The sequence below is a fragment of the Triticum aestivum genome, chromosome 3D (genome assembly GCF_018294505.1).
Source record: "Triticum aestivum cultivar Chinese Spring chromosome 3D, IWGSC CS RefSeq v2.1, whole genome shotgun sequence".
NCBI lineage: Eukaryota > Viridiplantae > Streptophyta > Magnoliopsida > Poales > Poaceae > Triticum > Triticum aestivum.
Window position 1 is genome coordinate 168,695,721 of NC_057802.1, and position 10,495 is coordinate 168,706,215.

Here is a 10,495-nt window from a genome sequence, read left to right on the forward strand (position 1 = left end):
TAATCCCGGCAAGGAACACTGGACAGCGGTCAAGAATATCCTGAAGTACCTGAAGAGGACTAAGGATATGTTTCTCGTTTATGGAGGTGACGAAGAGCTCGTCGTAAAGGGTTACGTCGACGCTAGCTTCGACACAGATCTAGATGACTCGAAGTCACAGACCGGATACGTGTATATATTGAATGGAGGAGCAGTAAGCTGGTGCAATTGCAAGCAAAGCGTCGTGGCGGGATCTACATGTGAAGCGGAGTACATGGCAGCCTCGGAGGCAGCACAGGAAGCAGTCTGGATGAAGGAGTTCATTACCGACCTAGGGGTGATTCCCAATGCGTCGGGCCCGATGACTCTTCTGTGACAACACTGGAGCTATTTCCCTTGCGAAGGAGCCCAGGTTTCACAGGAAGACCAGGCATATCAAGCGTCGCTTCAACTCCATTCGTGAAAGTGTTCAAAATGGAGACATAGATATTTGTAAAGTACATACGGACCTGAATGTAGCAGATCCGTTGACTAAACCTCTCCCTAGGGCAAAACATGATCAACACCAGGACGCAATGGGTGTTCGATTCATCACAATGTAACTAGATTATTGACTCTAGTGCAAGTGGGAGACTGTTGGAAATATGCCCTAGAGGCAATAATAAATGGTTATTATTATATTTCTTTGTTCATGGTAATTGTCTATTATTCATGTTATAATTGTATTGTCCGGAAATCGTAATACATGTGTGAATACATAGACCACAACGTGTCCCTAGTAAGCCTCTAGTTGACTAGCTCGTTGATCAACAGATAGTCATGGTTTCCTGACTATGGACATTAGATGTCATTGATAACGGGATCACATCATTAGGAGAATGATGTGATGGACAAGACCCAATCCTAAGCATAGCATAAAAGATCGTGTAGTTTCGTTTGCTAGAGCTTTTCCAATGTCAAGTATCTTTTCCTTAGACCATGAGATCGTGCAACTCCCGGATACCGTAGGAGTGCTTTGGGTGTGCCAAACGTCACAACGTAACTGGGTGACTATAAAGGTGCACTACGGGTATCTCCGAAAGTGTCTGTTGGGTTGGCACGGATCGAGACAGGGATTTGTCACTCCGTGTGACGGAGAGGTATCTCTGGGCCCACTCGGTAATGCATCATCATAATGAGCTCAATGTGACTAAGGCGTTAGTCACGGGATCATGCATTGCGGTACGAGTAAAGAGACTTGCCGGTAACGAGATTGAACAAGGTATTGGGATACCGACGATCGAATCTCGGGCAAGTAACATACCGATTGACAAAGGGAATTGCATACGGGATTGATTGAATCCTCGACACCGTGGTTCATCCGATGATATCATCGTGGAACATGTGGGAGCCAACATGGGTATCCAGATCCCGCTGTTGGTTATTGACCGGAGAGGCGTCTCGGTCATGTCTGCATGTCTCCCGAACCCGTAGGGTCTACACGCTTAAGGTTCGGTGACGCTAGGGTTGTAGAGATATATGTATGCGGAAATCCGAAAGTTGTTCGGAGTCCCGGATGAGATCCCGGACGTCACGAGAGGTTTTGGAATGGTCCGGAGGTGAAGAATTATATATAGGAAGTCCAGTTTCGGCCACCGGGAAAGTTTCGGGGGTTACCGGTATTGTACCGGGACCACCGGAAGGGTCCCGGGGGTCCACCGGGTGGGGCCACCTATCCCGTGGGGCCCCGTGGGCTGAAAGTGGAAGGGAACCAGCCCTTAGTGGGCTGGGGCGCCCCCCTTGGGCCTCCCCCCATGCGCCTAGGGTTGGGAACCCTAGGGGGGAGCTTCCCCCTTGCCTTGGGGGGCAAGGCACCCCTTCCCCCCTTTGGCCGCCGCCCCCCCTTGGAGATCCCATCTCCTTGGGCCGGCGCCCCCCCCCCCCAGGGGGCCTATATAAAGGGGGGAGGGAGGGCAGCAACCTACAGCCTTGGGCGCCTCCCTCCTCCCCTGCAACACCTCTCTCTCTCGCAGAAGCTCGGCGAAGCCCTGCCGGAGAACCGCTACATCCACCACCACGCCGTCGTGCTGCTGGATCTCCATCAACCTCTCCTTTCCCCTTGCTGGATCAAGAAGGAGGAGACGTCACTGCACCGTACGTGTGTTGAACGCGGAGGTGCCGTCCGTTCGGCACTCGGTCATCGGTGATTTGGATCACGGCGAGTACGACTCCGTCATCCACGTTCATTGGAATGCTTCCGCTCGCGATCTACAAGGGTATGTAGATGCACTCCTTTCCCCTCGTTGCTAGTAGACTCCATAGATGCATCTTGGTGAGCGTAGGAAAATTTTAAAATTATGCTACGATTCCCAACATATTTGGCCCGTTCTTTTGAATCAAGCCGTTGGGGAAGCGGATGGTTGTTGTTAAGCCGGTGCTCGCGGTAACCCGGCAGAGGATTTTCACCAATTGGAGAGGTATCTTTAACATAGAACCAAGTCTGGTTCCAATCTTTGGGGTGACTATGCAACTTGGCATGAGGAAAACTGAAATCTTTCCTCTTCTGAATAATGACTCCACCAAGTTCTTGGCATGGCCCATCAAGAAATTTAGTTTGGCGGTTTAAATAATAGAATTCCCTGAACAGATCAACCGTGGGCTCTTCTTGAAGATAGGCTTCACAGAATACTTGAAAGTTGCAAATATTAGACACGGAGTTGGGTCCAATGTCTTGAGGATGCAGTTGGAGGAAATGAAGCACATCACGGAAAAAATTTGAGCCGGGAGGGCTGAACCCCCGACCCAAGTGATCAGTAAAAATGATTACTTCTCCCTCTTTGGGTTGAGGAAGGACTTCATCACCAGGAGCTCTCCAATGGATATCCTCCTTTTTGGCTAAGGCGCCAAGCGGCGACATAATTGTTCAGTTCTTCCTCGGTAACCTGGGATTTGACCCAATTGCAAGAAGTATACGTCTTAGCCATTTCTGAAAAAAAAGATTATGCCGGTTTTAAGTTCACATGGTTGAGCCGGCTTACGATTAAAGGACAAATAATAATGAAGCATGACTAGGTATTAAATCGGAGATTGATATTTCAAGATTACTGAAGAACTACTGGCGGCTTAAGAAGGGACTAATGATACCTGACGGGTTACTATTTTTGAGTTAAGCCGCTTATACCGATGTTGAAAGAGCAGATCTACGGATGAGGAAAATGGCTAAGTGTTCAGAAACACAGTTTTCACAGATTGATGCTATAATCTTGGATCTACGGTGCGTCAGATAAATGGAAAATATTTAGACCTAAATTACGGTACTTGAGCAGTTCATAAGATCCAGATCGAGTTTTCCGTTTAACAGGAGATGTCCTGATGGTGAAAATAAGTACTATGAACATTACCGCGCAGGAAAGATACCAAGTTCAAATCAAAAAGGAGTTCTACAGCAAAGAATGAGGATGAACTTCGATGAACTCCGTCGAAACCCTAATGGATCTATATGGAGAGGAAGAAGAAGGACTAACCGGAGCTGTTGAGCAGCGGAGGTGCGCGGATGAAATCTGGTCCGAACAGGTTGATGCAGCGGCCGTCGTCGGAGCAGAGGTGAAGGTTGACGGCGGCGGCGGAGCTCGCGTGCTAGGGCGTCGCGAGTAAGAAGACAAGACGAAGAGGCACGAGGGGAGTGAAAGAGACTCCCGGCTCTATTTACAAGGCAAATTGATAAGTGACAAGCACGGGAATTGAGGAGACCAAAAAACAAATATGTGACAATATAGACGCCTCGATTTTCGGAGATTCATTAAATTGAGGAGGTATATTAAAGATTTTGGTTTTGAGTAAAATTAATGACAGGTGACGTCATGGCGGGTTATCATGATTCCAGAGGATGACGTCATGGCGAGTTACAAGTTTTCGTGAAGGTAATGAAGAAGGAATTTTTCTAAGTGTTGAAGATTGATGTGAACAAGTTCAAATCAACCTGGGGCCTAATGTATAGCTACTAAGTTAACCCGCCCAGGAGGGGCCGGGTTAACTCAAGCGACTCACAAGACAAAGCACATGAAGGAATCGAAGATGGCGGTTCATGAGGATGACTTATGAAGCGCCCAAGGCCAAAAGGCGGCTTAAGGCCCGTAGGTGTAAACCGCCATATGTATGCGACTTGTACTATAAGGCAGTTGTAATTAAGTCACCGAGCCGGGACTCTGTAAGCCACCAGGCGTCAACCCGAGTATATAAAGGGACGACCTGGCGGCGAGTTAGGGGATAGACAACAAACCGAGAACTAGGTCAAGCGTATTCGCTCCCTGGTAATCGAGACAAGCAATACCACCTCAAACTGGATTAGGCCTTTACCTTCACCGCAAGGGGCCGAACCATTATAAACTCCATGTGTCCTTTGTCCCGTTCAACCCCTTTAAGCTAACCTAGTTGCGATGGCTCCATGACTAAGTCCTTACACTAGGACATCTGCCGTGACAATCCCACGACACTTCCGCTTCCGACTCTCTATCTTCTGCTGCTTGCCTTCAAGAATGATGGCCTTGTCTACCAGCTCCTGGTAGTTGTTGAAGGTAGCCACCATCAGCTGCATTCCCAGCTCATCATTGAGTCCTTCGAGGAACTTCTCCTGTTTTGTGGCATATGTGGCCACAACACCCAGGGCATAGCAAGCTAACTTGTTGAACTCATCCACGTACTGCCCCACATTACGATTCCCCTGGCGTAAGTTGCGAAACTCACGCTTCTTCAGACTCATGGCTCCAGCAGAGACATGAGCAGTGCAGAAGGCCTGCTAGAACTGATCCCATGTGATGGTGGCGATGGGAAGGTGGTGGTGTAGTTCTCCCACCAAGATGCTGCGGGTCCATCCAGTTGATGTGGGAAAAAACGCACCTTCTCAGCATCTGTGCATCCAGCAGTTGCTAGCTCCCTTCCGATCTTGCAGAGCTAATCATCAGCTACAATCGGCTCGGTGCTGCTAGAGAACACCAGCGGATTCAGCCTTAGGCAACAGGTCAGGTTGTCGACAGGGGGTGGTGGCGGTGGATTGTTGTTGTTGTTTCCTTGGTTCTGGATGAGCATCTGCATCAAGGCATTCTGCTGTTGGATCAGCTGCATGAGCTCCGGCGGGAAAGTGAATCCGGGGTCACGTCTCGGAGGCATCTGGTGTTTTGGAGTGGATGAGAAATTAGAATAGAACAAGGGTCTAAAGAGAAATAACACTACCCACATGTATGCAACAATCAATAACACACCAATCACTTCAATCAAGTTTCACACATGGATCGTAACGAACTAATCAAGAATCCTACCGTCTAACATATTTCTAATGTTTACATGGTGGTCTGAATCTAGTTCTCGTCAGTGGAAGACTTCATCAGATCAACATCGGCTCCGGCTTCTTCTTCGTCATCGTCGTCTTCATAGCGAAAGGTCTAGTCGGATTGAGCAGACTCGGTGATGGGGTCAACAACTATTTTAGTGAGTTAGAGAAGAGATAGGAACGAATAGAGAAGAGTATAGACCAAAGGATATATAAGAAAATTGAAAAAATAGTTTTTTTCTATGGCTTTCCGGTCCTAAGGGTTACGTCCTACGGTCAACGTGTGCTCTGCTACCATCTCTATAGCGACCCGACCCAAAATCGGTCTATGTATCTGTACCATCCCAAGATCATGCTGACACACACAGTACATCAATGAATATACCAAAGTGCAATCACACATGCTTTATTACATCGAATCTCATATAGAGTCTTTATTACAATAGAATAAATTCAGCCGAAGGCCAACTCATGAGATAAACTACTGCGGAAGACGTAGACGACAGCGAGTCCATCCGACTCCATAGGGCAATCACCGAGCATAGAGCGTAGCCTCACTCCTGGTCGGAATAAGCCTCTGCAACATAAGACGTTGCAGCCGTGTAGGTCAGCATTTTGAATATGCTGGCAAGTCACACAGAGGAAAACAATAATAAGATGCTATCACTATATGCAATTTTGGCTGTGGGGCTCTAAGTTTAAGTTTTTGCGAAAAACTAATTTTTCCCTATAACAAGAGGACTTGCTTGTAAATTACTACAAAATATTTGTTGTTAATGAGATGGTTCCGCCAACCAATTCTCATATCCCAAAAAATATTAATGAACCCACTCATTATTATTAATTGAGTTGAGACTGGTTGATAATATCATCTCCGGTGCTCAAGTTGTCCATAATCGGGGACATGGCTAATCGATTAGATAGTTACTCTGCAGAGTCTTGTACACTTTGCCCTCAAGATTCGATCCCTCCTGTTATGTCCTCGCACTGCCTGGACGATCAAAACATGATCTTCCAAAGCGATCCTCCAGCCGAAAGTCAGTGCTCATCCAATCCTACTGTTCGTCTACATCTGCTAGCAATCTGACCAACCAGAGTCTCGACTAGGGTCAACCAAGCGAGAGCCCATAATGGCTTGCGGTTGCACACGTAAGCTTTCCAGCCTTGAAGTATCCATCCATCTCTTTGAGCCTGGGTGGCATTCCGTCGGAATGATCACAGGTAGATACCAGGATTCCCGGGCATAACCATGATAGATATCAGGATGCCAAATGCTTTCCATTCCACCCAGAGGTATATTGAGTCCATGAAGTCTTGAAGTCTCGAATCATCATGCAGGTCTTGAATTATTTAACCTCACACTTCTGAATCTCACAACCAAACCCCGTCTACTAAAGCGTAGCTAATATGAACTACATCCCTTCCTGACCAGCAATGGTAACAGGCTGTTGGGTTTCTCCTACCTCATGATACTACCTCAAGTTCAATGCTCAAAATCCTACTATTCAAGGTGGAAAGAAAACTACTTATGCAATAAAACATGGGTAATGGAAATACATGATCAAAGTGAAATTGTTGACGATGCTGAAACTCTAACGCTTTGTAGACACAAGGCTCGCACTCTGGAAATTCTATCGAGTCAAACATAGCACACATAAGTATACCATCATACAATTTCTACTACAACAACAAGTAAAGTTTAATAACACACAATCATACACAAAGAAATCCAAGGAGAAAAACAAAGAAAGTCATAAAAACAATGCCAACATTTTACTACAAGTGAAACCAACTACATAAATAATTTTCTACCATTAAAACTTTCTTTGACAGAACTAAAACAAGGTTTTTATTAAATAACAGAAAAGAAAACAACAAACAAATTTAATGCAAAAAGAAACGCATTAAAAGCTATTTTAAAATTCTTTTTATGATTAAATCAAAACTAGTAAGAAAATAAAATAAAACATTTTATTTTTCTGTAAATAAAAGTTCACATTCTAAAACTACAGAAACAAATATGAAATAAACTAATAAGAGGTGGAAGTAAATTTTAAAGTAATTAAAACAACAGAAAGCAGCAACAAAGTGAAATAAACTAAAACAGAGTTGATTTCCCGTAAAACTAATTTTAATAAAATCTATAAATACCCAAATTAATCCTACTGCTAGGCAAGGTCAAAACAAAGCAGTGGCAAAAAGAATCACTAAAAAATTAATCCTAGCTCATTTTATAGCAAAAATACTAATCTAACTAAAACTCATATAATACCATTTTTTTAAATTAAAAAATGGCCGAAACTATTGTATACATAAACTTTCGGAAATTTGCAAACTAGAGAAAAAAGAATAAACTAAAAATATTTAACAACCTAAAAGATATAGATTTTACAAAACTGATACTTTCTGTTTAAAAACAGAGACGAAAATAACAAGAAAAAAAAGCTAACGGGCGCTACTGGGCTTATGGGTTGTGCGATCTGAAACTAAACACCGCCCGGGCGTAACTTAACAGAAACTTATGCGGCTAATAACTAAACCGACCGGTTCGATCTAATTGAATAAACCGTAAACTAAACCGGAGAATAACCGCACTACTAAAAATAAACCTAACCCTTCGCTACGATCTAATCTACGGCGTAGATTCAAAATCAGACAGTGGAGGGAGGTCCGGTGGCTTACAGCGGCGGTGACGACGGTGACGCGGCTCGGCGTCGAGGTGGCGGCGGCTCCGGTGGTCGGGGAGGTCGGCGAAGGTGTCGGGGAGGTGCGTCTCGGCGAGGGCGACTCGGTGGTGGTCTTGGTGGAGCTCGGGAGCAACTGGAGGTGACGAGGGCGAGGCGGTGCAGCGGTCGGCGGACGAGCTCGGGGTGACGTCTCCGGTGCGGTCTAGGGTAGGGAGATATGTCAAACGGGATCAGCATGAGAAGAAGGAGCCAATGATTGAAGACGGAGGGGCGGAGATTGCTTACCGGAGTCGGAAACGGCAGCGGACTGTGGCGGCGGCGACGAGATCCGAACGGAGGTGGCGTGGTGTGGGTAGGGTTTTGGACTCGGGGTTTAAGGGGGTCGAAGGAGGATAGGCATGGCTATTTATAGGGCGCCTTCTTGGACGAGGGGGCGACTCAGGATCACGATCCGAGGAAGATCGGAAGCGCGGCGGCGTCGAGTCATGCTCTGACTCGGTTTCGTGAGCGAGGGGTTGAAGAAAGGGGTGGGGCCAGCGGGTCAGTGAGAGAGGGAGAGGTGAGGCGGGTCGCGCATCGAGATCGAGAGGGATCGGGCGCTGGCGCGCTAGAGGAGGCCGGCTCAGCTCGTTGGTGGGCCGCGTCGGGTGGCCGGGTGGGCCGGTTGGGTTGGGTCGCGCCTGGTGCGCCGGGACTTTGCTTTTTTTAATTAGACCGAGAAAAAAAATAGAAAGTAAAATACTTTTATATATCAAAGTTCTCACAAAAAAACTCTAAAAGATGAACTATTTTTCAGAGGCTAAATAAAAACTTTATAAAACATTTTTTTATAAAATTCCAAATAAATCCAAATTTGAATTCAAACTTTTGGCATTTTTTTTGACATTTTGGAGTGTCATATTAGCTCCTCTCATACTTCTCCACAAGTATTCGCCAGGGATTTTTTTGAAATAAATTTCAAATGCCAATTTGAATTAAATGTCAAATAAAATTCAAATGCCTCTGAAATTTCCAAATGCCACTCAATTCGAACGAAATGCATAGATGCCTAGCTAATAATTGTAAAACATTCCAAATTGAAAATTTGGGATGTTACATTAGCATCAATGATCATGCGACCATCCTTTGTACTTACGGTATATTGAGCAGGTTCATTCACACCAAGGCTGCACATGGTAAGAGAAACTTGGCCACGGTCGCCCGGATTATTGAACAACTCCCTCGTTGCTCTAAGAATTCTTTGTTTGCAAACAAGAAGACATACACAAACAGTTAGGTCAATATAGTGAATCATGTGAAACAACATGGAAAGAAAAAAGAACGAAGCACTTGGGCTGCCAATGCTTACCAAGAAGGTGGAGATGTCGGTTTTTGTAAGGACTTTGGTATATGCAGTGCGAACTCCAGCCCAGTCTGTTGCCGGTGCAAGTGCTGGTTCTGTTGCCGCTGCATGGGCCAGAGCAGATGCAAGTGCAAATTCAAGTATTGGTGCGGGTGCCGGAGCAGTTGCTGGTGCCCGTGGCGGTGCGACTGGTAGTACCGCTGCTACTACCGGAGATGGTGCTCCTTGTGGAGCTGGTGCCGGTGTCGGAGCAGGTGCCCGTGTCGTTGCCCGATCCTCCGGTAGATCAGCCTGATCAGCTAACGCGGTCGATGCCCAATCCTCTGGTGGATTAGACTGAGTTGTTGCCGTTGTCAGTGCTTGAGCCAGTCCGTCGAAGCAGGTGTCGGTGCTTTATCCGATGCTGAAGGTGGATCCGATCATATGAGGGAATTTAAAGCCATACTCATTAAAATAAAAGATAGTCTTTACACATCCCATATACTTCGGCATTCCGAAGTACTAAACTAGATATGAAGTGTCTTTTGGACACATGGCCTCGGTAGCCCGGGCGCCCTCCTCCACCTCGGCAAAGAACTACTCCGCAGTGCGCAGCTTCCCTTCGGGGGGCCCCGCAACAACGATCGCCGCATCAACCTTCCAGAAATACGTCTTCACGCAGGTATACGCCCGCTGTGCTCCCTTGCTACTTCTTGAGCTTGCGTTGGTTTTCCCTTGAAGAGGAAAGGGTGATGTAGCAAAGTAGAGATAAGTATTTCCCTCAATTAGAGAACCAAGGTATCAATCCAGTAGGAGACAATGCACAAATCACCAATACCTGCACAAACAATCAAACAATTGCACCCAACGCGATAAAGGGGTTGTCAATCCCTTCATGGTCACTTGCAAAAGTGAGATCTGATAGAGATAGATAAAACTAAACAAAAGATAAAGTAAATATTTTTGGGGTTTTTGGTTAATAGATCGGAAAGTAAAAGATTGCAAAATAGTAGATTGGAAACTTATATGATGGAAAATAGACCCGGGGACCATATATTTCACTAGAGGCTTTTCTCAAGATAGCAAATAGTATGGTGGGTGAACAAATTACTGTCGAGCAATTGATAGAAAAGCGCAAAGTTATGACGATATTTAAGGCAATGATTATGAAATATAGGCATCACGTCTGTGTCAAGTAGACCG

General features: G+C 45.8%; 1 long non-coding RNA gene across 1 annotated transcript; it reads right to left on the bottom strand.

Moving 5' to 3' along the window:
* Window positions 1-5,660: 5,660 nt before the first annotated feature.
* LOC123074444 (uncharacterized) lies at window positions 5,661-8,495 on the bottom strand. The gene is made up of 3 exons (XR_006435967.1): window positions 8,257-8,495; window positions 7,967-8,173; window positions 5,661-5,861 (listed from the first exon to the last, which is right to left on the bottom strand). It is a non-coding gene; the product is annotated as an uncharacterized lncRNA (long non-coding RNA).
* Window positions 8,496-10,495: the final 2,000 nt, after the last annotated feature.